General features: G+C 44.1%; 1 protein-coding gene and 1 pseudogene across 6 annotated transcripts in view; one reads left to right on the top strand and one right to left on the bottom strand.

Moving 5' to 3' along the window:
- The window catches only part of Ankrd11 (ankyrin repeat domain containing 11), a 166,089-nt gene that overhangs the window by 21,054 nt on the left and 118,262 nt on the right, over positions 1-26,773 (top strand). The gene's annotated exons all lie outside the window — the stretch shown is intronic.
- Positions 14,315-14,437, bottom strand: LOC111755944 (U2 spliceosomal RNA; annotated as a pseudogene).

The raw sequence follows: 26,773 nt of genomic DNA, 5'->3' as shown, positions 1-26,773 counted from the left end.
AGACTTTTTGGTGTGAATGTTATAAAATTGATCTCGAGTTCAAGGAAGAATTACTGTTTTGCATGAATTAATAATCAGCATTAATATTACGGATGTTGTCTATCTAGTTTTTTGTCAGAATCCTTTCCCTGACTGCAAATTTCTTTCTTTTTTTTTTTTTTTGAGACAGGAACTCACTATGTAGTTCAAACTGGTCTTAAGTTCACAGTGTAAGCCAGGCTGGTCTCAGTGATCCTTTTGCCTCAGTGCTGGGGCAATCCTGAGTGCTGGGATTACAGATTTGTGACACCAAATCCAGCTTTAAAATATTTCACTTTGGGGCTAGGGATTTAGCTCAGTGGCATAAGCGCCTGCCTTGCAAGCAGGCCTTGCAAGCAGGCAGTTCCATCCCCGGTAGCGATAAAAATGACAAAAAAAAAAAAAAATTTCACTGTAATGGAGAATAATTTTTGATGTAGAACTGGTTGTTTGTATTTCTTTCCTGGTTGCTTTGGAAACGGGGGTGGGCAGGGTGCTAGGGTACTGGTTTTTAGGGTAGAGCTGAGTCAGCAGGGGCCTGCTGGGGGAGGGGCACTGTTTGTCCTTTGTCTCATCCCAATTTGGTCACAAGGGCTTTAGGACCTGGGAAATTAGACAGTGGGACTTGGCTTTTTCCCACTTCAGTGCTGTGGGCTTTTCTTCTCTGGTTGAGTCTTCATGACTTTTCTTTTCCCCTGGGAATTAGTCTGTCTCTAGCCTACCTAGAAGCTGAGCTCTCCAGTCTTCTTTTGCCTCCTCAAGAGAGCAGTCAGGAGGGCCTGTCAAAAAATTACTGCTTAAAAAGTGTCCAAATTTGACCTGCACCATGAGAGTCCCCACCAGCATCCCTGTAATTTAAGTCCTTATCCCTTGGCACCAGCAGGGTAGCTGGTGAGGGTGGGCACAGCCCTGTTGCATGCTGAGGGAGGAGAGGGCCACTCCTAGGCTAGTGGAACCCTTCACCTTCATACTAGTATCAGCATGAATTCCTGTGTGATGCGCTTCAGGGCTTTCAGCAGCCTAGGTCAGGGCTCTGCCACTCTGCTGAAGTCTTTTTTTAGTTTTGAACAGGATTTCTCTAAGTTGCCCAGACTGTCCAAGTCTCCTGAGGAGCAAAGATTACAGACATGTGCCATTATACCTGATTAATATATATTAGAGTTAAATGTAGATTTTTTTTTTTTTTTTTGAATTCTGTACCAGTGAATTTTGGGCCATTTGCATTGTTTTGAGGCTCAGGTTGGTATATTTAACTTGTAAAATAGCTTTCTGTTACACTGATTAAAAAAAGAAACTTGAAGTATAGCAATTAGAAGCTGTGGAGGTAAGTTATAAATAAGTTGGTCTTAGTTTGGATGGCATGGGACAGTAGAACCAGATCGAAAGGACACATCAGTGCCAAGAATTCAATGCCCCATCTGGTCATGGGTCTCGTGGAAGATGGGTACAGAGGAGCGTGCCAGGCTTATTCTTGGGTTGGGATGTGTGCTCTGTGTGTTTCTGGCCACCAGCAGTATGTTTATGATCTCATGGCCATGTGGGTCAGGGGTCTTGCCTGGTCTTGCTGATGTTCTGCTTATTGCCCCAGGATGCAGACTAGAGGCTCACACAGGTGTTGGGCCGCTCCTGTGTGCTCCCAGGCTGCCAGCAGAGTTTCTCTCCTAGGTGGAACTGAAGCCACCTTTTCTTGCTGATGGCCCTCCTGAAGGCCTTTCTACTTCCTGCAAGTAGACACTGGCAACATGGTGGCCTGTTCTCTGGTCTGCAGTGGGAGAGCCTTGTGTTCATTTCTGAGAAGTCTTGTGTATACAATGTTGCCCTGGGAGCGCCATTGCATAGCTCTCTATCTGATGCAGGCTAATAGCTGAAAGCTGTTGCAGTATCCTTGTCCCATCCTGTGAGTCCTGCCCCCCCTACACTAGAGGGAGGCAGTGGCAGGAGGTGAACACTCTGACAGTGGGATGGGTGAGACTGGCCACTGTGTTCCAGCCCTCGTGGTTCTGCTGCTGCGGGGTGTTCTTTATTTATTTTTACTTTATTAAGGTTTCTTTGAGACAAGGTTTCACTGGGTAGTTTATGAACTGGCTGTGTAGCTCAGGCTGGCCTTGAACTCTGGTGATCCTCCTGCCTCAGCCTCCTGAGTGCTGGGATTACACACAGGTGCCCCCATGCCCAGCAACACAGGGTACTGTTTAGAGCTGTCTTCCCTGGATGATGATGATGATGATGATGATGATGATGATTTGTTTTTTTTTTTGGTAGAGGAATGGAAGTCAGGACTTTGTGTTTAACAGGTAGGCACTTATACCACTAAGCTGTATCCTGCCCCTTCTCTGGATTTTGCTATGGCTGGCCTGGTGAGTGCAGTTCCTCCTTCATTTGCATATGCTGCCTTGCCTGTTTGTATGAGTAGAGAAGAACAAGGCTGATGGCTGCTAACTGGGTGGAGAGACCCCCTGGACTAGTTCTGTGGCCTGGGAGACATTGCCCATGCCTCATGCTCTCTGCTGTTCTGCTTACTGTGATGAAGTAGGCCTGAGTTCCTCTCTTCCATTTTCGAGGTAGCAGATTGGTGGTTTCTAGAAGCAGGTACAGGCTTTGTCTGTTTGCTGTTTTCCTTTTGGTCTTCTGCCCCTCTGGCCTGGATTCTGTTGACCTAATGGGTGTTGTCTAAGGACTTTGGACAGAGGCCACTTCTACCCAGTCTCTGCCCTCTGTCCTCGTAACTGGTCTTTGTTACATGTGAATAACAATCAAAGTGATTTTTCCTAAATGAAGATCTGATTTGCTGGTTCTGTTTCTCAGAAGAGACTGTGGTCTTCCAGGTCTTTCCTTTTACCTGGAATTTACCTCTGCTTGGTTTTTCCCTGGCCACTGCCTGTTCCCCTCTGGGCTCTGGCCCCCTTTTTTTTCTCTTTTTCTTGTCTTTTTGAGACAGGGTCTCTCTGTGCCATTCAGGCTGGCCTTGAGCTCACTTTGTAGTCCAGACTGGTCTCGAACTCTCAACAATTCTCTTGCCTCAGCCTTCCAAGTGCTGGGATTACAGGCATGTATGACTACACGCAGTTCTCTGGCCTTTCTCGAGGAGTTGCTTAGCTCTGTTTTTGTCCGAGTCCTTGTTTCCTCAGGCAAGGTTCTCATCTTTGGTTTTGGAGCACCTTGTGCCTCTTGGGCAGTTAGCTGTTCTGTGTTATAACCTTCTTCATGCTCTTTTCTTTTTCTGTTATTTTATGGGAAAAAGTAACAAAATTTCATAACAATAGTTAATACATTGAGTATTGTTATATTTAGTTACTAGAGTACAAGATAATGGGCATAAAAAATTCTCCAAATGACTTAGCACAAACCTTTCTTTTCAGTGAAGTAGGAGAAATAAGTAGTAAAATCATCTTGTATATTTTTAAAAATCCTTTCTCATTTTCGTGGAAACCAGAGCATACATGGAGCCTTGGTTTGGAGCACAAAGATATGAACTCAGTGCCTTGCTTGCCTCCTGCTGTTTTCCTAGCTGTGCTGTATTTTGGGGGGTGTGTGTGTGTCTGTTGGGCAGTATCTGCAGCAGCTTTACCTTTAGAAGAGGATGTGCATAGTCCTACATAGCCAGATCCCAGCTACTTATGAAACTGAGGGAAGTTCAAGGACAGCAGGGCGGTTTAGTGAGACCGTGGCTTGCAATAAAAAATGAAAGGGCTGAGTATGTGCTTCATTAGCAGTGTACTTGCTAGCAGCATGCACAGAGCCTTGAGTTCAGTCTCCACTGCAACAAAGCAGAACACCATATAGTACAACAAATCACAGAAAAGTGAAAAGGCTGCTCTTGGATTGAGAACTCCAGTCCCAAAATACAGCGCAGAGTTATGTTTCTGTCCCCAGTACTGCTGTGTGCCCTGCTCACCTAGGGGCACTTTTAATAGCATCCACTTGAGTGGTGGGCAAGAGGAGATCTTAGACGGGTGCTGCCAGCTCTCCTGTCAGAGCTGACTCTGCAGTGTGAGTAACGCTTTGTGCCTGGTAAGTGGGAAGTACTGCTAATTGTACTGCATTCCCTGTTCAGGTACCCTCTGGCACAGAATGACTGTTGCTAATGACAAGTTGAGAGGAGTGTGGTGGTGCTTGGTAGGCTGCAGTGAGGGCTGAATAGTGGCACCTAGGTGTGTGGAATACGTGGTTAGTGTTTTCTTTTTTCTGTTTTTTGGGGATTGAAGGCACCTACCTAATACACCTACCTGATACCTGAATCAGATCACGCCTGTGTGTTGCATGCCTTTGTGACCTAGAGCTTTTTCTCAGTGCAGTCTCCAAGAAAGTCACTTCCTGTTAGGTTCCTCAAGAACATGTTAAGTTCTTGCTGTGTCGGGAAACACAATTCATCTAATTCAGATTGGAATTCCTTAGTTGTATGGGATCAGTCTGATGTAGGGGTTTAAGTTTGTAGGCTTTGACATTTTGCATTTAGTTTCTCAAGGCTGTGCTTGGAAATTGCTAGAATTTCCACATATTATCATGTGCTTATGCAAGAGAATATAGGAAGCAGGAAGCAGGCAATGGTTCCTGCTTTCAGGAGATTTCCTAGAGGCAGATACTTTCTTTGGTTCATTTACCACCCTCCTCCCCACCCCCATCCTCCTAGGGATTTATTCCCAGTTCTCGGGAGACAAGTGTCCTCAAGGTTGTGATTGCAACTAAGAGTCAAACCCTGTCTACAAATGCTGCCTATTCAAAAAGGGCTGAAAGGCCAGTGCTGTGACCGATGTGGGCAGGCTGGATGCCCCTGCCCCCATCAGGGGAAACAGGTTTACTGAAGGTCAAGGTAAAGGGCACCATAGTCTGAGGAGAAGCCAGGACCTGGCTGAGGCGCCAGTGCTTGTGTCCAGACTAAACATTGAGGGGAATCGGGTAACCTGACAGACCCAATATTCTGTTTCCCATCCTTGTGGTGGTCCCAAGCTATGTCACAGCCGTGTCAGATGTGACCTCTGGGTCTGGCAGCAGGCTTCCCAGGGACATGTGCATGTGACAAGAGTATATGATCAGTTATAGATCTGTCTTGCCTCTTGTTTTTAATTTAAACTGTGCATTTCATACTGGTCTTGAACTCACTTTGTAGCCCAGACTGGCCTTGAATTTGCAGTGATCCTTTTGCCTCAGCCTCCCAAGTGCTGGGATTACATGCATGTGCCACTAGTCCTGGCTTGTCTGTAAGACTTTTATATTAAAAGCTTGCTGGCCTCTGTTCTGTATCATTTGGTGTTGGGAGAAGTCTGGTGCCAATCCAATTCATGATCCTTTATAGATAACCTGTTCAGGATTTTATGGCAGTGTGTAAGATTTTCTGTCTGGGGGAGCCTGGAATTTCATGTTTTTTTTGTTAGTGTTCAAATCTTTACTTTTTTATGTTGCATGGTATTTATTTATTTATTCATTTTTTTATTTTTTGAGACAGGGTCTTGCTGTGTAGTTCAGGCTGGCCTTGAACTCACTATATAATCCAGGGTGGCTTCCAATTTTGGTGATTATCCTGCTTTAGCCTCCCAAGTGCCAGGATTATGGCAAGCACCACCACACCTGGCTATATTTGTCTCCTTTTTTGTTTCTGTTGTATAAATTTGCTGTAAAGGGCCAGAGAATAGATATTTTAGGGTTTGTGGGCCATATACACTTTGTTGGAACAACTCAGCTTTGCCATTAGCAGGAAGCACATGGCTGTGTCTGGCCACCTGCCAAGAAAACTTTATTGAAATGAGAATTTCATGTAGTTTTTCCTTGTTGCAAAATAATTCTCTGTTTTCTTTGCTTTATATTTGAGACAGGGTCTCGCTTTGTAATTTAGGCTGGTCTTAAACTGTATGTAGCCCAGGCCAGCCTTAGACTTTGACAATCCTTCTGTCTCAGCCTCCCAAGTTCAGGGATTATAGGTGTGCACCACCAGGCCTGGCAAAATAATTTTTTTCAACCAGAAACAAATGTGCCCATGTGGGTGTGGTGGTATGTGCCTATAATCCCAGCACTTGAGATACTGAGGCAGGAAGACAAGTTCAAAGTCATCCTGGGTTAGATAGTGAGACCTTGTCTCATAAACAGCAAATGTTTGATCCTTGAGGCTCAGATTGCTGACCTTAATCATATTAGGTAAGTTTGGACTGGCTTGAATTTATTGGTGTTTTGTCCTTGAAGGTTTCTGGGGTAGCTCTGTGGCTTTCCTTTTTTTTTTTTTTTTTTCCTTTTTATTGGTACCAGGGATTGAACTCAATGACTGCCTGCTTGCAAGGCAGGCGCTTACGCCGCTGAGCTAAATCCCCAGCCCCTCTGGCTTTCCTTATTGACTGATTTCCCTTCTTTGCTATCCCTCCCCTCCAGTTCAGCCTGGGTTTTTTGAGACTTGTGTATTTGATCTCTTTCATGGTCTTCTTGTTTGGGGGCTTGACTGATCAGCTGCTGGCTTACGGTTCTACTAAATTTTAGGTGAAATGGATAGATTCTACTACTGTGATGTGATGATAATACTATTACTGTAAGCAGAATTGTGTCTGAACAAGACAGTTGTTCACATTAGTGGTTTTCTGGTTTTGTTTTGTTTTTTTTTTTTTTTTTGGTGCTGGGAATTGAACTCAGGGCCTTGTGCTTGCCAGGTGGGTGCTGTGCCACTGAGCTACATCTGTGGCCCTACTTTAGGTTTTTGATATGCACAGAAGGAATTTATTTTTTCCATTAAGTAGGAAGACCATGGGAACATGTATGGTAGTATAAAGTGTTGCTTCTGAATTAAGTGCAAATGAACACATCCCTAGAAAGGTATACTGAGCTGAAATATTTACTGCTCTGTTGGGGATTGAAACCAGGGCTGGGCACATGGTAGGCAGCGCCCCTGTACCACTAAGCTATACCTGCAACCCAAGATGAAGTTTATACTTTGGTTTGTTTGTTTGATGTTTATTTATTCATTTTTCTATTCCTTTTTTGAGACAAAGTCTCACTATGAAACCCAGGCTGACCTTGAATTTGTGATGATCCTGCTGCCACAGCCTTCCCAGTGCTGGAATTACAGGCATGTGCCACCACACCTGGCTAAGAATATTAGTCTTAAAAATTTTTGTTTTTGCAGTACAGGGGAAATTGACTTTTTTTTTTTTTTTTTTTTAATCGGTACCAGGGATCGAACTCAGACTGCCTGCTTGCAAAGCAGGCGCTTATGCTGCTGAGCTAAATCCCCAGCCCTTGTACAGGGGAAATTGAACCTGGGGCCCCACACTGCAGCTTTTTTTTTTTAATCATCATTTTATTTATTTATTTATATGTACAGGGAATTGAACCCAGTTTCTTGGGTGTGCTAGGCCAAGGGTTCTCATGCTGATCCAAATTCCTCAGCATTTTTTTTTTTTTTTTTTTTTTAATGTTTTGAGGCAGGATCTTTTAAGTCATCTGTTTTTGTCTCTGAGACAGGGTCTCACTTTGCTGCTCAAGCTGACTCAAACTTGTGCTTCCTTGACTCATCTCTTTAGGTGGCTGGGATTCTAGTTATGTGCAGTTGTTGTGCTTGGCTTTTACCCTCATCAATTTAGATGGGAAGAAAAAGTTTAGAAATTTAGGTAACCTGTATGATAAGATACAGTTAATGGTTCCTGAGGGCTTTTAAAAAGTTCACCATTTTAGCCTATTTTTTGAGTGTGTGAGGGGTACTGCAATTGAACCCAGGGCCTGAGCTCTGGTGTAGGTATCCCTACTGCTCTTTCTATTTATTTTGTTTTATAGGTACTGGGAATCGAGCAGGTACTATGCCACAGCTGTTATCCCCCAGTCCTGCCCTATCTATCTATCTGTCTATTTATTTTTGGTACTGGGAATTGAACTCAGGACTTTGTACTTGCCAGGGAAGCCCTGTGCCACTGAGCTATAACCTCGGTTCTGCCCTTTTTCTGATTTTGAGACAAGTGCTAGCTAAAGTGCTAGGATACTCACTTTGGCCTTGAGTTTGTAATCCTCTGCCTCAGCCTGTTGGAGTGCTGGCCTTCCAGGTATGTGTCTGCACACCCAACTGTCAGCCTGCATTTTAAATTTCTGAGGAGGTCATGGGAGGAGCCCGGTGTGGCTGTGAAAGTATTTCTGATACTTTTTGTTACTGATCAAATTGTTTTATTTTTCTTTTTGGTATCAGGAATTGAACTCTGGACCTTATGCTTGCCAGGTAGGCCCTTGTGCCACTGAGCAATATCCCTGACCCTTTTGTTACTGATCAGGAAGATCAGTGACGCCTGGGTGGATAAAGGTCAAGTTTTATTTATTTATTTATTTATTTATTTTTTTGGTTTGTCTTTGAGACAGGGTTTAACCATACAGTTCAGGCTGGCCTTACTTGAGCTCACTTTGTATCCACTGCTGGTTTGGAGTTTGCAGCTGTCCTCCTGTCTTTCCATTCCAGTGCTGGGATTACAGGAGTCGGCCACCATGCTGGGTTCAGGTTTTTAATTTAGGTTTTCAATTAACAAAACCCAGGCCTGATGTGGTGGTACACATGTAATCCCAGCATTCTGGAAAACAAAGCTGGGTGATCACAAATTTGAGCTCAGGTTGGGCAAATGAATAATTCATTGAGCCTTGTCTGAGAAAAATAAAATAGGACTGGAGATGTAGCTTAGTGCAGAGGCCCTGTATTCATGTCCAGTTACCCCATCCGTACCCACATGCTCACACAAACCCAAATATGCTTTTTTTCCCCCCACCCCCCAAATATGCTTTTTAAAAAATTTTTTTTCCTGGGTATCAGAGAATTGAACTCAAAATTGCACACTTGCCTAGAAGGTGCTATGCCTTTGAGCTATATTCCCAGTCTGGCAAAGTATGTTTTAATTAAAAAATTTTTTTTGGCTAAAAAAGGGAGTATGGCAAAAGTGAAACAAAAATTGGTTTTGTGTTTTGGACTATGTAATTCAAGCTGGCCTTGACCTTGCAGTGGTCCTCCTACTTCAGCCTCCTGAGTGCTGGGATTACAGGTTGGCAACATCCTGGCAAGAAATTAGACCTCCTAGGGTAAAGTGACTCTTCCACGTCAGCCTCCTGAGGGGCAGAGACCACCAGTGTTTACTGCTGTGCCCAGCTTGAAAGAGAAAGAAGTTTTAAAAAATAAGCTTTTCTTCCGAGTGTGTCAGCTGAAAAGGCTGGAGGCATTTCATGTAGTTCCTGTGTAACGCTTGGGTTCTCCTGTGACAGTCTCCGGGGAGCGTGGCTTGGGACCCGAGGTGGTATCTCTGTAAACCTATGGCCCTTCACAGTTGGAAGCAGTCTTCTGTTTCCTGTGCCTCTGGAGTTCACCACAGTCAGAGGTCCCCATCTCTGTGTGTGGCCTGGATGGCAGCCAGGGTGGGATCACACGCCAAGGCAAACACCCTACAAATTACAGATTTAAAAGACTTTACCTAGACTTGGAAGAGATAGGTGACAGTCCTGTGGTGCAGTTACAGTTTGGTGACCTTTGAAGGGCCCAGGAGCAATGCTGCTGACTTTCCTGTCTTCAGTGTTTGTTCTTCCTTCTTTGGGGGGTCCAGATCCAGCCTATGCCGGTCCCTCCTATCTGAGGACTTCCTCAGGGTTTCTTGCAGCAGCAACTGACTCCTAGTAACAAATCTTTTCAGTTTTTATTGGCCCCCGAATGCACTTACTAGCACAAGCCTGTGTGTTTGAAAGGTGCTTCGCTGGATTAGGAACCTGGGCTGTGTACTTCCCTGACCCCCATCCCGTGGGCCCATCGGCTCCCGGCTTCCCTCTTCGGAGGAGCAGTGTGTTGTCCTTGAGTTGCTCCTCTGCGTGCACTGTGATGTTTTCCTCTGGATGGCGTGAAGGTATTAGGTGATGTGATGACGACGTACTGGTGCGGGGCCTTTTCTTATTTCTTGTGCTTGGGGTTTGTTGAGCTTTTTGGATCTGTGGCCTTAGAGTTTTCATTGAATTTTGAAAGTTTTTGCTGTTAGTCAAAGAATTTTTCTGGCCTCCCTTCTCATTTGGTGACTCCACTCATATGCCCATGTATTTCTGAAAATAAGACGTAGCCAGAAAATAACCAGCCTTGAAAGGCCCACAATGCCAGGGCCGGTTGCCAAGCCTTACTTGCCATTCCATAGTCACCCCAGTAAGAGAACAGTGAGGTTTACTCTTCTGCTGGACCTAGGCCACCACCAAGGTGATGAGCATGGTTGTTGTCCAGCAAACTGTCATGTAGGGCCTGCACTTTGTTAACCTCTTCTGGACGATTTCTCTTGGCTGTCTCCAAGCTTACCAGTTTCCTCTCACGTGAAGTCTAGTGTGCAGATGTTCTCATTTCATTGTTTTCATCTCATTTTCTGTAGTCTTCATTTTAAAAGTTTGATTTGAGTCCTTTGTATTCAACATGGCCAATCTGCAGCTTTGAGAATTTACAGAATGTTTTCACTTCCTTGTCTATTGTTTCATTTGTGTCAGTTGTGGTTGGTTTTGTTGGTTTTATTTTCCTTATTGAGCAACTGTTGCTCACTTGGAAAAATGTGGCCTATGTTGTTCCTGCCTTTTTGCATGTCTGCTAGTATTTGATTGCATTGTCAGATGTAGTTTTACCTTGTCTATTGTTAAATATTTTTATGTTACTATAAATATTCTTGGACTTCCTTGTCATATGTAGGTAGCCACAGTACTTTGAGACAGTTTAGTTCTTTCAGGTCTTTGTTTTCAGCTCTTGTTAGGTGAAACCAGAGTGGCATTTAATCTAAGACTGAATTTTCCCATGACTGAGTTTCTCACTTTGCTGGTGGGAACAGGGACCTCTCCTTGTTTGAGGACTGGATGGGTCTCGCGCCCCCACCTTGGATGCTTTCCTGAAATGCATGTGCTGATCCAGACACTGCTTAGTGCTTGAGTCGGAGTCCCTGTCAGATCCCTGGTGTCTTCTCTCTCTGCCCATGCAGTTCTCTGCATGGGGCTGCTCCTCTCCCTGCCCTTCTTTCCTCCTTCCCCTCTATATTGGGTGCTCTCTCCACACAGTTTCTCTCTCTGGAAGGTCATTGTGTCCTGGCTAATGGCCAGAGACTAGAGAACCCCCGTCAGTTGTGTTGTCCACATTTTAGCGCTTATGACAGTGAAGAAACTGTCCCTCAATGTTGGTCAAAGTTGAGCTCAGATATTCCAGTTTTTTACGTGAAAGCTCAGATTTTGCAGTTAAGAACAAATAATAATTATTATTTTTTTTCTTTTTGGTGTGCAGAGGTGTGCTATCTCCTCTCTCAGGCATTTAGTTAACCCCAGGGCTTTTGAACAGAGCTACACACCTCAGACCATTTAAAATTTTAAGACTGGGTCTTGTTACACTGCCTCTACTGAGCTCAAACTTGGGATCCTTTTGCCTTAGCTTCCTAGGATTACAGGAATACACCATCATGCCTTACTTAATACTGACATTCTTAAAAGTTTCAGTGGTGGTTTTTAATTTCATTTGTGTGGTAATGAAAAAGGTGTTGTCTAGTTATAGTTTGGAGCCACTGCCTGGATTTCTGCTGAAAGCACCAGCACTTTCACCTCTGCAAATGGGAATTTAACGTAGACAAAAAATGTCTTGGTGTAGCATGAAAATGGTTTGGTTTCACAGATCCAAGAATGAGAGGCAGTTTAGGTTAGATAAGGAGAGCCAGTTAGTTGTTAATTGTCTCAGTCAGTGAAAACCACTGGAGGCTGGTGCTGCTTGGTGGTGTTGGATGGATGTGAGGTATTTTTAGGATGCAGGCTGAGTATTCACTGTAGGGCTGTTTCTTCCATCAGGTTTCACTATCTTAGGTGAAAGTAACTTGGGTTGTATTTAAAGAAATGATGTTGAATTAAACATCTTCATACTTCAACCTTGCAGAAGGTTAACAGGCCATGTCTGAACCTGTCGGAGTGATGTTAGACTCCCAGTGAAACTGCAGAAGATGAGAAAGTGCTGCATAACATGTAAACAATACACAGTTTACTTCCTGCAAAACAAAGCCAGCATCATCTAGATTACCTGAAACAGGTGCTAAAGTAAAACAAGAATGAGACTGAGATGTTTTTTTTAAAGACAGGATCTTGGTGTGTAGTTTAGGTTGTCCTGAAACTCAGTATGTAGCCCAAGTTGTCCTTGAAGTCATGGTGATCCTCTTACCTCAGCCTTCCAGGTGCTGGGATTATAGGTACACACTACCACACGTGGATCCATGAAGTGATGTTTTTGAAAACTGACATAAAATCATATAGAAAACTCACCTCTATAGTGACGTTAGATAGTTCGGGGATTTTGAGGACATTTACATTTACAACCACCACACTCATCTAGCTCAAGACCATTTTTGTTGTCCTGAAGGACATGTTCACACACATGTCCTGCTTCTTCTAGAGTTGCTTGTAACTACTAGTTTTCCCTTCTGCCTCTGGATTTGCCTATAATGGACATATCATATAAGCAAAATCATGTAATATGTAGCCTTTTGCATCTGGCTTTTACTTAGGGTGATGATGTTCGGAGTTCATGTGGTAAATATCAGCATTCACTCCTGTTTGTGGCTGAATTGCATTGCATTGCATGGAATTTGGTTTACCCATTCATCTCTGGGTTTCTCACATATGGGTTTCTCCACTTTTGTATGTGGAGAATGTAGCCGCTGTGGACAGTGTGCACATTTTCCTTTGAATACTTATGGGTTTGTATACCTAGAAGTGCAACTTCTAAGTCATATGACAGTTCTGTGTGGCTGTTTGAGGAATCTCCAGAAGATTGTACCTTTCACATTCCTGCCAGACTGTCCAACAGGCTGGTTGCAGTTTGTGTGTAGCTTGTAAGCTGGAAGCTGCTGCCCTCAAAGGTGGGGGATGGCACTAGTCATCATCACAGTGCTGCTGCCCACCCAGACAGTGCTGACCTCAGGTGTTCCCTGTTGCCTATAAGTTTTTTTATTAGGTTTGAAGATGTTGATTTTAAACGATTTTTTTTTGCCAGTTTGCTTACTGCATTTTCAGAGGGACAGAGTTGTGGAGTTCACTACCTGCTGTCCTGGGACTGAGGCTTCAGGTGGTGGGGGTCTTAAGGTTCGTGCCCTTCTCTAGGAGCTGTTGCTGGAACTCAGGTGGCCACTGCCTCGGCTTACTGAGCACAGTCTTCAGCAGGGACCTGGTTTAAGTAGCTCGTGTTTAGGGTTTGTGAAGGAAAAAGTCCAGCAGATAATTTAAAAGGACTGCTTGTTAGAGAATTAGTGTCTTACCTGGATGAAGCATGACTTTTAAGAACTTGGATTTTCCTTTCTCCTGCCAGGGGTAACATTTGTGCTTTCAAGTACCACTGTAGGTTGGAACCTTGACCTAGGTGTGGCTACTTCAGCCTGCAGCAGTCACAGCCTCTGGCCTTGTGTTCTTTGCTCCCCAGCCTTCTGCCTGAGACTCCCTCTTCTGAGGTCAGTGCTGGGGACCTTCCAGTCAGTGTGGGGCTTGGAGGGCAGCAGCTTCAGCTCTCTTACAGCTGCTGCCCCCACCGTGGACCCAGCCAGGGAGGTGAGGTCTTTGCTGTATGGAGGCTGGATGCCAGCCACTCGGGAGACCAAGGCTTGCAAGTTTGAGTCCAGCCTAGGTAATTTAGCTAGATCCTGTTATAAAATGCAAAAAAGAGATTGGGAATGTAGCTTAATAGGGAAGGCCTGGGTTTAGTCTCCAGTACCACAAAAACAAAACTGATGTTCAAAATCTTGGTAACTGCTAAAGTGTTTTGGTTGTTGTGGAGATAAGTGGATTGAATCACAGAGAGGCTGGGTTACTAGCCACGGTCACACAAATGCAATGCCAGTGCTAGGGCCGCTGGCCAGAGGCTCGTTTTGTTGCCTCTGGTCCTTGTTGCCACGTGCCTGCAGTCTGTGGATGGGTGAACACTGGGGGATCAGCTTTGCCTGTGGCCCAGGCTGTGGCTGCTGCCTAAGGGTGCCCATACTGTGTGTCTGGGCTGTATTCTTCTGCTCTTGTTTTTTTTTTTTTTTTTTTTTTTTTTTTTTTTTTTAATTTATTACCGGAGATCGAACTCATGACTGTGCCCTTGCAAGGCAGGCGCTTATGTCACTATGCTAAATCCTCAGCCCTCCGCTCTTGCTCTTGATAGGATGTACTGTGCTCGTGTGTCTGTTGCTTACTTGCTTGCTTGTTTGATTTCTTTATATTTCCTTTGTCTTGGAATGCATAGGTAGATTAGAGTAGATGTAGAAACAGTTAATCCTTCAAGAAAGAAGAGAACATCTGCCTGAGTGTGGCAGTGACTTCCTGGAGTCCAGGGAGCAGGGTGATGAGAGGGTGCTCGCCCACATTTTACTCAGAAGTTATTTTGGAATTGCAGGCTGTCATCCTGTCCTTTTTAAACTGATAAGAACAGATACTACACTTGATCTTAGCCAAAAGGCCGAGAAGCGATCATCCTGTCCTTTTTAGATGGTGAGTGTTTCTTCAGAGACTCTAATGTAATAAACTTAGGAATGAACTGTAGATAAGTTCATGGCAGGAGCGTCTATAAGAATATTTCCTTTTCTCAATCATTGGTCTGTAATATAGCCTCTGGAATGCTGTGTACTTTCTTCTGGAAATAGAGGCCATGTGTCCTTGAGTCTGAGACTGAATGTGATTGTATATGTATTACAGATTGAGGTCTTTGTTTCTTTACTTAACTATAACTGGCAAAACTCGCTAGTTTGAAGTCTTCCCTTTGTTCCTCAAGGCCCACCAATGTTTACCTGCCTAATATTAGCCCCTCAGTGGGTTGGGACCCTAAAGCCATTTTGGATATCAGGGTGCTGGGTCATTTTGGCTACTTCCTGCTGAGAGGGTTAGTTCTTTGAGAGGACAGAGTTAGGGTCTCTAATCGTGTTGATTTTAAGGCCCGAAGGGATTGGTGAGGCATCTGATACAGATGGTCGGGTTGGAAGGGTTTAGGAGCATCTTAGGATAGCTTACTGCACAAGAAAAGAATCTGTTGGCTCTTCATGTCAGCTGTGTTGTTTTGTTGCTCCCAGAGACTTCTCTGGTGACCTGGTAAGTGACACTGTATGAGGTGGCCACACTGTATGAGATGGTGAGTTCCTGTTGGACTGGAACTTGGAATAGGTCCTCTGTAAAGGGAGAGAATTCTTTGCTGTGCTAATAAGCTACTAATTCCTTTAGACATTTTGGGGAAATAGGTGTCTTCCAAGGGATTCCTACTTTTGTGTTAGAAGTTATTAGATATAATATACACTATTTTTTTTGTCGTTTTCTTTTTTATCGATACCGAGGATCAAACTCACGAGCGCCTGCTTGCAAGGCAAGTGCTTATGCCGCTGAGCTAAATCCCCAGCCCCGTATAACATACACTATTACCTTGATCAGTAATTCACTGTTTCCTGGGCTCAGTGGCACAGTGACTTCCTGACAAGTGTGAGATCCTGAGTTCGATTCTTGATATTAAAAAAAAAAAAAAATTGGCCAGGCATGGTGACACATGCCCATAGCCCTAGCACTCACACATAGGGGGATTCAAGGCCAGTTTGCCTTGTATCATGAAACCCCACCTCAAGGCAGGTGGATGAAGAGAGAAAACAGTGAAGAGAGAGAAACTGGCTTTGAGTCAGCTTCTTGCTGAGTTACCAAGGCTGACTTCCACCTTGGATCTCTCTAGTGTGCTGTTGCGTGTCACCACCACACCTAGAGTAGAGTCAGCTTCTTTCTTTTTAGGCTTCATACTGAACTATATCTCGAGACCGTTGTATTTGTTACTGTTTTTTGTTTTGAAACAGGATCCTGTTAACATTACCCATATGTTAAACTCCAGTCTCAGTCTACCTGAGAGTCAACTTCTTTTTTTTTGTCTTTTTCCTTTTTTATTGGTCTTGCTAGGATGAAAAGACTGTCTCTTTACTAAGGGAGCAAAGATCTATTTTCCCAAAGAACACACAAGGAATGAGCACTTACCCATAAAACACACAGTCCAATGGCAAAGTCAAGAACTTTCTTCAAAATATGAATCCTAGGGCCAGAGATATAGCTCAATGGCATAAGTGCCTACCCGGCAAGTGTATGGTACTGAGTTCAACTCGTAGTACAAACAAATAAATGAAAGAGAGGGAGGGAGGGCGGGAGATATGAATCCTAAGTACAAGCCTAACCCACACTCAGGCCAGGGCTCACAGAGCACAGTGATCAGTTGGCATTTATCCAGCAGGTTTCCATCACACGTGCACGTTCAAGTCAGTGGGGTCTGTGACAGGAGCCATCAGAAGGGCTGGAAGGAGTTGGAAGGTGTGTGTGCTCCTGAGTTTACGCTCTGCCTGGGGTTCGTTCTGCGCAGACAAGTGGTGATAGGTCAGAATCGGGTGGCCTGGAGGACTGCTGCTGCTGAGGCAAGAAGTAGGAGAGCTGGGAATGTCAGCCGTTGGTGCCCTGCAGGGGTGGCATATGCCCGAGTGGCTTTGAGGTAGGTGGGCCTGGGCAGGGGTTGGCTTGCCTGAGCAGGGCCCTCATCTCATCTTAGGATGGTGCCATTGTGCAGAATGGTGCTTGTTTTCCACAGAGCATTGCTCTGTTACAAACCAGAACCTGTATTTTCATTTATATAGGAAAGTTACTCTGCTTAAAGGTGATGCTCCATAAAGTGGTACAGGTAATGAATACTGGATTAGGGCAGACATTCAGGAATATGGCGTGCAGATGAGTGAGTTTTGCAAACACCAAGGATTTGAATTTCTGGGTGGTCAGAGCTACAGTAATAAACTGGGTTGTACTAGTTTTTTTAAAATTATTTATTTGTTTTTAAACTTTTAAGAGAGTAGTGTCACAGGGAATATGTGGAAGTTTTTGTTTGTCTTGGGTGGAGGTGTGTGTTCCTGAAGGTGTGAGCACTTGTGGCCTGAGTGACTGAAGGCATTTTCTACCTTTCCAGCTCTGGGTGCTTTCTTTAATTAGCTACTATTTACTGAATGCCTCTTTGTTCCAGGCTCTTCTCTAGGTTACTGGGGCATAGGAGACATATGAAGTCAATGAGATACTCAAACCCAGTGTGTAGGGAACTTTTTACCTCCTATGATGAACCAGGTACTGTTGTGTTTTTGCATCAATTCCAAGATGTATAATTTTTTTAAACTCTGAAATTGGGATGTTACGGATATGCAGCATTCACTGGTTGTTCAGACTGTCAGCAGTTGAGTTATATATATGATTGGTACTGAAAGCATAAATGAATTGAAGTTAGAATGTCTTGAGAAGGACTCCATTAAGACTAGCTTTGAGGGCTGGGGATTTAGCTCAATGGCATAAGCACCTGCCTTGCAAGCAGGTGGTCATGAGTTCAATCCCCAGTAGCGATTAAAAAACAAACAAACAAACAAAAAGGCTGTTTGAGGTAGATTCTTGTGTGCAGGGAGGTGACCATGTGGACATTGTATCCACTTAGCAGTGAGGTTCTTTCCCCTTCTCTAGTTCCTTGTGAAACCTAGAGAAGCATGATCCTCACTGACCAGCGAGGCTCTGAGGAGTGCTTGCCTCTACATAACAGCGGAGAGGAGCAGAGATGTAGGAGAGCAAGTCACAAGTGACTGGGACTGTGCACTGCGGCATTGGATTGGCAGCTTTTTTTAGTGCTATATAGGGCTTAATTAACAGAGTCTTAAGATCGATGCAATGTGGTATGTGAGAAGGGAAATGTCACCAAAGCATACACAAAGTATAGCTCCGCAGAGACACTATCACCTTGGCTGAAGGGCAGTCTGCATGTTCTGAGGGTAAGGACTCCCGGCTGGGTTCTGTGGGATGTGGTGGGTTGACCAAAGGCCCAGAATGGTTGAGGGTCCTGTGTCTACAGGGGTACAAGGGTAGAAGGGGTGGGTGCTGTGAGAGGCGACCAGCTACTCAGAGAGAGGGCCCTGCGCAGATCAGGGGATTGGTCAAGGGCTTTTTACTCCCTGTGTGAAGCAGAGTTAGAAACAGAGTATTGTTTAAAAAAAAAGCAACAAACTGTTCCTTAAGGAAGTGGCTGTGAATGTGGATCCACTTTAAAAACAAAACAAAACTTCATGCTGTCCTTCCCGTTCACTTTTTCAAGAACATGTGCTAGACTAGTACTTTTAATGAAATCTTGTTTTTGAAAAACTAATTTTCTGATGTTAGTGAAGATGCTATTGGGATGATGGCAGAGATGCAAGTGTGAGATGAGGGTCGTGCATCTGTAGTGGTCGTTGGCTTTTGCTTCTTGTGTATGGCACAGCCAGTGGTATAGAGGAGGTTTGGATCATCCTCAGCGTCTGTTGCAAACCAGGTCCCTGGCATGTTCAGGAGCTAGAGTTGAGGCCGACAGTGATGCTTGTGAAGGGTAGGATGTTGCTTGCAGGAGCAATGTCTTAGCTTCAAGGAGGTGACTTCTCAGTTTGCCTGGAACCCAGAAGGGCTGGGTTTGTTTGATTAGTGGTATGGCTAGAACAGGACTGGTACTTTGTGTATTTGTCAGGTAAAGTTGCTGTCCTCCTTCTCCTCCTCCTCCTCCTCCTCCTCCTCTTCCTCCTCCTCCTCCTCACTGTATTGATTAATGCCATCCAACTAAGGTCTTAGGGAAGGGACAGGTTACGTTGTGCATGCACTGCAGCACCTCGAATGCCCGGACTTGTGTGGCACTTGGATGTGTGCAGGACCAGTGTTCCGAGCTTCCTGCAGGTGTTGCATGATTCCGAGTGGGTCATTTGGTAGTACCTGCTTGTGTGGTACTGTTTTCTATAGGTTTCCTTCTTTAGAAGATAAGCGTCCTAAAATCAAGTCCCCTATGTATGACTCTTCCCACTGTGTAGGGTTATTACAGAAATTCATTGCTTCATAGCCAATTTATATAGCTATTAGAGGTTCCAGAATAGCCTTTCGTGCAGGCCTGTCCTGAAGTGGTTCAGGGTAGTCGCATTTTCCTTCTGGTTGAAGAATGGGGAGCGGAGAAAGTGTGACGATAATTTGTGGGCCTTATGGTTTTGTTGGGTTTCAGAGATAGTCCAGGGAGGGGCTGTGGTCCAGGTCTCAGGGCTGGGCACTGCTGCTGCTGCTGACAGCTAACTAACTCCTTCCCAGTAGCCACTGGTGAATTTTGATGCCCAGGTTGTCAGCAATACTTTCCTGTACAAGAGATTTGGAGTGAGCGGCCACTAGTAGGGTTTGTTTAAAGTTCTCATTTAAGCAGAAATTTGACCAGAACTTAGTCTGGGCACACATGCCTGTTTTAGAACTAACATTTTTTACTTGTTGCTTTTTAAAGTGGTGGGTCTCAATACAGAATGTTTATTCTGCTTCTAAAAATTTAAAAATTGCTGGTTGGGATTTACCCATTTTAGTCTTGTTGCTATTTTATACAGAAGTTCAGGGATTATATAGGTACCTTCTTTGGCAAAACAGCTGACTTCTTAACCAACTTTTGTCCCATTTTTGTGGTGAGTTTGAGTGTTCGAAAGTCATGTTCTGATCATCAGCTTGGACTGTCCTATTCACTCAGACAGGATGCCTTGTCTTTCTCTGTACATTTCTCCTACAGATGTGTGCATGTTGTTTCTGTCTTCTGCATCCAGCCTCTGTCCTTGGAGTGGCTGGCTCCAGAGCTGTTGGGCTCCTCCCCACTCTTGCCTGTGCAGGCCTGCATCTTCATGTCCCTATGCTGCAGCTCTTTGGTGTTTTGTTCATCTGACTCATCCCATTTATGTATTTTGCATGCAGAAAAAGGTGTCCCTTATTCGTCAGAGAAATCTCCTTACTTGCAGAACCTGACTGGAGGAGTGTGAGAGGTCTAGGAGTCTTGTAGTTGAGGGAAGGGTGGCAGGCAGGCAGACAGGTGTGTGTCTGGTGCCCTTCTACACATGGTGTTGATGCTTGTGGTGCAGGGTGGTGCTGCAGAGAAGGTGTTTGTTGTGGGAGAATTGAGAAGTCTGCTTCTTTGTGTTCTTGCTGACTCAAGGGCAGGCAGGCACCTGTCATGTGGGCTGTGAACAGTTTGAGTGTGAAAGACTTCTGGCTAGAGGAGACCTGCACATACACGTTTGTAATGAAGGAGGCAGTGGCAGGACTGTCCTGTGTGCCGTCATCCCACACACAGCTGGTTGGAGCACACTGGTTGGAGCAGTGTGGCAAGGATTCTGTTGCCAGTGTTTTTCTCCAGGGGCTCACACTTTGAGTTATGCTTTGCCAGGACTTGAGGAGAAGCATCTTCAGCTTGCTGTGCCCTTCCTGTGTCTTCTGTCTTGATTTTTATTTGGCTCTGTTCGCACCACATCTCATTGTATGTCCTGAGGAGATTTCAGGCCTCTGCGACCCTTCTTACATTGGCAAAATAAAGGTAGGGGTGTGTGTGTGTGTTGCACTGTGTAGTGCAGGCTACACAATGAGTGTTCTTTTTGTCTCAGCCTCCTGAGTGCTGGGATTACAGGCGTGTGTCACAATGCCCAGTGGCTGCTGTAGTAAAGTTTATTATTATTACTATTTTTTTTTAAAAAGAAAAATCTGTTCCTGGGATCTTAATTGCATCTGATCTTGATTTTGCTTCCAGTGCATGACTTTTTAACTTAGTCTGGCTTTGGTATTGCTTAAATTTGAGTAGATTGTTAGTGAACACACTGTCAGGTAGAGGTTTAGGAAAGTTTTTTTTTTTTTCCTGAAAACAGTTTAGGAAAGCCTTTTTGGTGAGTGGCTGTAACTGGCTGGTTTCTGGTAACTTGAGGTTTCTAGTAGACATATGCTTGATTTTTAAATGGTACACTTCTGAAATAATGCTTTTTGAAGTTTTTTTTTTTTTTAAAGTAACCATTACTGGTCGGTGGACTATATCCTGACATTGGATTTACAAGATGTTTTTAGCTATATATTTTTTTAAGGCAGGGTCTCATAGTTCAGGCCTGAATTTACTAGGTAGTTTAGCCTGGTGTGGAACTCACAATTTCTGCCTCAGCCGCCTCCCAAGTGCCAATGTTACACCCATGTGCCACCGCCATAAAATCTTTGTAAAGTTTGTGTAATAGAATTTGTCTTTATGGATATCTTTTACTTTTTTGTGTGATAATCTTAATTAATTTGTTAATTTATTTTTGTAGTTACAGGGAATTCAACTCAGGACCTTGCACTTGCCAGGCAGACACAAGGTCCCTATCCCTGGCCCCTATCCTTGCTTCTTTAGAGTGAACATTTATTTACATACTTTTGGGTTTCATTTCCAGAGAATTAATGACGTGTGCACAACACAGGAAACTCTTACTTTTAAAGACCTTCCAAGCAGGTCTACTTTTTTTCTTTGACAGGATCTCACTGGTACGCCGGCCTTAACATATTCTGTATACAGCCTACGTGGGCTAAATTGTGGTAATCCTCCTGAGTGCTGGGATTACAGCTGTGCGCTGTCATGCCTGCTTACACTGTCTTTCCTTTTGGTTTCCAGCTCATCCCAGTAGACCTGCCAGGGCACTATCTGGATTTACTTCTGCTTTAACAAGACTGGAGGAAGGTGTGTTCTCTGCTGGGTGAAGCTTCTGCAGGCTTGCCAGGACCTTGCCCTCATGGGTGTGGGAGCCGGACTTGTGCTTGGATGTGTCTGGTGTTCTCCTTCTAACTATGCCAGTGTAATTTAGCGCTTGTCCCATGGGAACATCTCCACTTATCAGAGTGGTTTGTTATTTAGTAACAGTACATGCTAAATTCTTTGAGTAGATGCCTGCCCATGTGAGTCATCCCATAATTTGCTGACTATCAGAGAGTCGAAAGCCGCAGGGAGATGGCCCCAGGAGGCGTCTGTGTATTAGACCTCACTCCAAAAGTGCCACACTTTTCCTGGAAGTGTGCTTCTTCATCAGCATGCTTCCTGGTCGATGCTCATAGGGCTTGTGGAAGGTTGTGGCTCATTCCACAGGCAGTCAAAACCAGAACACCAGCTGGTGTGCAGTGCTCTGGAGATGTGTGATGGGGTGGAGACGACGTGGGGCTGTGGTCAGCCTGGATTCTGTAGAATCTGAAGTATTAGATCACATACGTGTGGTTCACGACTCATTGTTATCTGTATTAAAAATTGTGTCTTTCAGAAAATCTGTTTACTAAGAATAGTGGGATCTACTAGAACCTTTATTGCTGAGTAGGAAATATATAATAGAATTTTTATCATGATTGTATTTAAATCCTTTATATCCTTTATGCATTGAGGCAATATTCTGACATTTACCTTTGACAGAAATGAAAAAAAATGCAATTAGTTTGATAACTCGATAGTGAATCTTTATTTTAAAAGGAGTATGCTAGATTCTCTAAGACAGTATCTTCCAGAGGGAGTCATGAGCCAACTTCTTACTTTAAAAATTTCAAAAAAAAAAAAAAAAAAAATTCCTCCAATCCAAGGGCACAAAGATACCTTTCCATACCTTCAGAAAGTTTGTACTTTGCCGTTTACATTTAATTAAGCCTTTAGTCTGAATTGATAGTCCTGTGAGCTAAGGAGCCCACTCCCTGCATCCGTCCCAGCCACATCTCCTCAGAGGCTGTTGTGTGCTCCCTGGTCCCCACTGGCCTTGGAGCGTGTGCTGTCCCATTAGTCAACTGTCTGTCCTTGAATGCTGTTGTCTGTGTTTGCTAAATGGCCTGATTGTTGCCAGTATGCAGTTGACTTATGTGTCATCATTTATGCTTTGTAGCCAGGAACTTTCCTTTCAACAGATGAGAAAACTAAGAATGCTAGAGGCATCGGAATGGGTTCCTTAACCAACACAGGCAGGACTAGAACCCTAACCATGGTGGTCAGGCTCCACTATCCATCCCTTCAGTGGCTGTGCCTTTACTGCCTCATGTTGACCGGTAATGGTGCTTTACAGGTGTAGTGAATTCAAAGCCAGCCTGGATTACATAATGAGACCCTATCTCAAAAAACAAAAAAAAAATGATGAAAAGATATGTCCCAGTTACTTCTCCCCCTTGCTTTCTTCATTTCTTTCCTTACTTGAGATTGAATCTTGGTATGTTGCCCAAGCTCACTCCAGCTCCTGGACTCGAGATCCTCTCCTCATCTGCTGCGTGTGGGAACTGTGGGTGCACACACTACTATACCTGCTGTCTTGTTTTTTAGTTATGGGGTCTTAGTTTATTTCAGTTCTGAAAATGACAGCATACAAGTTGATGTTATTTGGGAAATGCTTTATTTGACATTTCCTTTCTTGCATGTCACCTTCAGCAGACTGGTGACAAATTGCTGGACTTTTATCAGCTCTATCTTTGATTTAAATGAAATCAATCTCATAATTGATAAGTATAGAAAACTCAGTTTTATTTACTTAGCTTAAGAAAGTACATGATTCTATTTGGGAGCAAAACATGAGTTTTGTTGATTTTTTTTTTTTTTTTTTAAATTTTTATTTTAAAGAGGAATTGGATTAATTGACTGGAGACAGGGTCTCCTTAAGTGATCCAGGCCAGCTTTTAACTATGTAGCCCAGACTAGCCTAAAATTGGTGATGATCCTTTTGCCTCAGCCATCTGAGTGTTGGAATTCCAGGTGTGCGTCACCTCGCTCAGTTAGAATCATACAGTTTCTCAATTAACAGTTACCTAGTTATTTATTTGTTCACTGTTATCTCAGATGATTATAATGATTTTATTAAAACCAAAGTGTAAATGTGTTCCCCCCCCCCTTTTTTTCTTTTGAGACAGGATCTCACTGTGTAACTCAGTCTGGCCTTGAACTTGTGGAGATCCTCCTGCTTCAGCTTCCCAAGTCCAGGAATCACCGGTGAATGCCACCATGCTCAGCTTTTTTTTTTTTTTTTTTGGCATGAGAGTGGTGGTGGTACCACCAGGGATCAAACTTGTGACCTCGCGCTTGCCAGGAAGGTGCTTATACAACTGAGCTAAATTCCCGGCCCTCAGCTTTTTTTGTTTTTTTTTTAAACAGTTCTGCACATGTTGTTAAGGCTCAGTGTCTTTTTTTGTACAGTACACCTTGTGTAGTACTGTGCATATATTCAGTACTATAATATTTGCTTAGTATACTGTACACTACAGTGCTGTAGTTCTGTGTTTTGTTGTATGTAGTACTGCATGTATGCATTATGCAAAATGCAAATAAAAGCAAAATCATCCAGTTGGAGTTTCCTTTGACCATTTCTTTGCTCTAAACACTGTATTGTACTTGCCATATATGATTCCACATTTAACTATCCATTCATTCAAGGACCTGGTTGCTGGAATGGTATTTGGTCATTAAAGGAGAGGCATCTCTATAGGACTTGGATGAACAGAGAAATCATACTGCTGGAGCCTGCAGTTTTGAAAGCACGTGTGTGAATGAGGAGCTGGCGACCGAACATTAGTAAGGAGATGTGGCTTCTGGCAGGGTTACTATCTTGAAGGTGTGTCACACCAAGAAGGAACCTTGGACTTGCCCAATGCTCCACTCCTCCAGCACCCCCACCCTACCATGTGCAGGGCACTTCAAGGCCTTGGGGTGCTCTTGTTCAGTTGTGCACCAAGAACATTTAGAGCATAGCTTTGGTTGACACCTGCTGCCTGGGATCTTAGCTCCACTGGGCTCAGCGTATGTTGCACGTCAGACTTTGGATGACTAGAGTCAGAAGGTCTTGAGTAGAGTCTGGGTCTTCCTGTTTGTCTGTGCCTGCTGCTGCCATCCTCCCCCTGGGGAAGACTTGCTCTTGTCCTACAGAGTAGGTTCCAGGCCCAGGAGACCATGGCATGGAGCGTGTGGGAAAGGGCTGTTGGACAAGTTACCTCGTACTGGTCCACTGTAGCCCTCTGACGCGTATCTGCATGAACGTTTGCTGCTGCAAGGGGAAGCAAGAGACCTGCAGCTTTGCCATTCCTGGCTTCAGTGACTTTTGTAGAATCTTCTGTCTCAAGCTAGATTGCTCCAATTTATTTTGGAAGGAAGGAGAGGGAAAGATTTTTAAATACAGAGAAAAATTGCTTTATGATGATTATTACATAGCTGTAAATTGGAGGTTTGGGCAGGGGAGTGGACTAGGTCAGTAATTACTAGGTTTGCTTGGGGAGTATTCAGAAATGAAAACAAAGCAACAGCTTTACATCCCTCACCAAAGGTACAGTGCACAGCATCTTTAGGTGGTGAGATTATGGAAATAAATCATGGTGAGTAGAATTTTGAAATAGCAGAGGCATATTTTTCCTCGAAGCCCTTGGGCAGGAAACAAGGGCTCGTCTGTTATCTGAGGATACTGCACTGAGCTCATTTCCCCACTGTGACTGCTGAGGGCTGGAAACTTATATTTAGAGGCCAGGGTCATCTTTGTATCTCTCCCCTGTACTATCATTAAAGGCAATAATCAAATGTCTCTCATTTATAATAGATGTAGCAGTTTTCCAGGTATGGCCTGCCTCCCCCATCTCTCTGTTTTTCTGTCTGTTTGGTAGTTAGGCTCATCTTGAACTTACTTTGTATCCAGGATTGCCTCAGACTCAGGGCTGTCCTCCTACCTCTCTCTGCCTCCTGATGCTGGGATACCTCCCTCTTGGGCAGGGTGGTGGTGGTGTTTTCTTAAGCAGATTTTGGACATGAGGCCCCTTTTTCTTTCTGTACAAGGGCTGTGGAACAGAACATGGGCAGGCCAGCTGTTTCTTGCTGTTGTTCACATGCTGCTTCCCCTTTAGGAGTGCTTTTTAACTGGGGAGCAATAGTTCCTTTTTATCATGTACTCATGTAGTTTAAAAGCTTTGTTGTAGACAGCAGAGGAAGAAAGGAGCTTGTAACTTGGGCTATGTGGTCAGTGGGGGTCTATGCTGCCAGGAAATGGTGAGCTTGGGGAGGATGGAAAGAGGACACACGAATGTCATGTGCTAGTTCAAGTGAGATAGAGTCGTAACACTTCTGGGGTCATTGCACCAGCCAGAAGCTGTGGCCACTCCCCTGGGGGGGGGTCTAGTGAGAATCTCAGGGTTGGATGGTCTTCTTTATTTAGTTTTCATTTAAGGTGAATTTTTACCTGTTTCAAAGAATGTAAACTGAATCAAAAGGGTAGAAAGTTATGTTTATTATAGCAGTGCTTATATAAAGTGGCCTTCCATCCATATTTATTACTACTTAAGTTAATTATACACACTTGTGTTCCTTGGGGCCTAGGTTATGCCTTTAATGTGCTTTCTGTTTGTGTGTATCATCTGATCAAGTTACAGTGGCACTTTCTGAGCCATACTCAGAAGTGGTGTCCACTGCCAGGAACTGGTCAGTAGAAGAAAAGCACTGCCATCATAACAATGTCAGTGTGGTAAGGGTGCTTGGGCAAGTTTTCCTAGGCCTAGTGGTGACGTGCAGTGTAATAAAAAAAATGTGGTGAGTGCTGCTGCCAAGTGTCATCCAGTGGGAAGGTGACACTTGGAACTTTAGTAGCAGTTAGAGACAAGTTTCAGTTTGTTTAGTACAGCCAGTTTGTTGTGAGCTACAGTTGAGAGAAAGGTATTGTAAACAACATCACAATGCAGTTTTGTGAAGTTTTGTCGGTTTCATTGGCGTTGGGAGATCGTGCTGCTTCAAATTCCAGCTTTTTGAGAAATGTCATCAGTCATAAAATATGAAACTTGGCCTGTGGGTATGATCCTGAGCCATGGTTCAGTGTTTTCAATGAAATAACCCAGTTCTCTTGGGGTGACAGCAGCCAGGTTCCAACATTGAAGTGTTGTTGATGGTGTTTTGTGACCTTGATGGAATCGTGTGAGCTTAGTTTGTACCCACGATGCTTTGGCGAACTCTTAGTATCATTAGGGCTGA

The sequence above is a fragment of the Cavia porcellus genome, unplaced genomic scaffold (genome assembly GCF_034190915.1).
Source record: "Cavia porcellus strain 051 isolate PalLab524CR breed Dunkin Hartley unplaced genomic scaffold, mCavPor4.1 scaffold_4, whole genome shotgun sequence".
Lineage (NCBI taxonomy): Eukaryota > Metazoa > Chordata > Mammalia > Rodentia > Caviidae > Cavia > Cavia porcellus.
The sequence above is the reverse complement of the archived record's forward strand: the minus strand, read 5'-3'. Positions and strand labels throughout refer to the sequence as shown.